The sequence below is a fragment of the Micropterus dolomieu genome, linkage group LG01, assembly GCF_021292245.1.
Source record: "Micropterus dolomieu isolate WLL.071019.BEF.003 ecotype Adirondacks linkage group LG01, ASM2129224v1, whole genome shotgun sequence".
NCBI lineage: Eukaryota > Metazoa > Chordata > Actinopteri > Centrarchiformes > Centrarchidae > Micropterus > Micropterus dolomieu.
The window spans coordinates 45448705-45449162 of record NC_060150.1 but is presented as its reverse complement, the minus strand read 5'-3'; positions in this window follow the sequence as shown (position 1 = coordinate 45449162).

Below are 458 nucleotides of genomic sequence, written 5' to 3'. Positions count from 1 at the left end.
AACGACCCTAAGCACACCGCCAAAGCAACAAAAGAGTGGCTGAAGAAGAAGCACATCAAGGTTCTGGAGTGGCCTAGCCAGTCTCCAGACCTGAATCCAATTGAAAATCTTTGGAGGGAGCTTAAAATTCGAGTTGCCAGGCGACAACCTCGGAACCTGAATGATTTGGAGGCTGTCTGCAGGGAGGAGTGGGCCAACATCCCTGCCGAAATGTGCACAAACCTTGTCACCAACTATAAAAACCGTTTGAAATCTGTGCTGGCCAATAATGGCTTTTCTACAAAATATTAACATGCTGTTTGTCCAGGGGGTCAAATACTTGTTTTTCCTCATCAGATGGTTATCAATTTTAATAAATTCATATGATGTGATTTTCTGGAATTTTCTTTGGGATTCTGTCTTTCACTGTTAGAATGTACATATGATTAAAATTGTAGATTGTTGCATTCTTTGTAAGT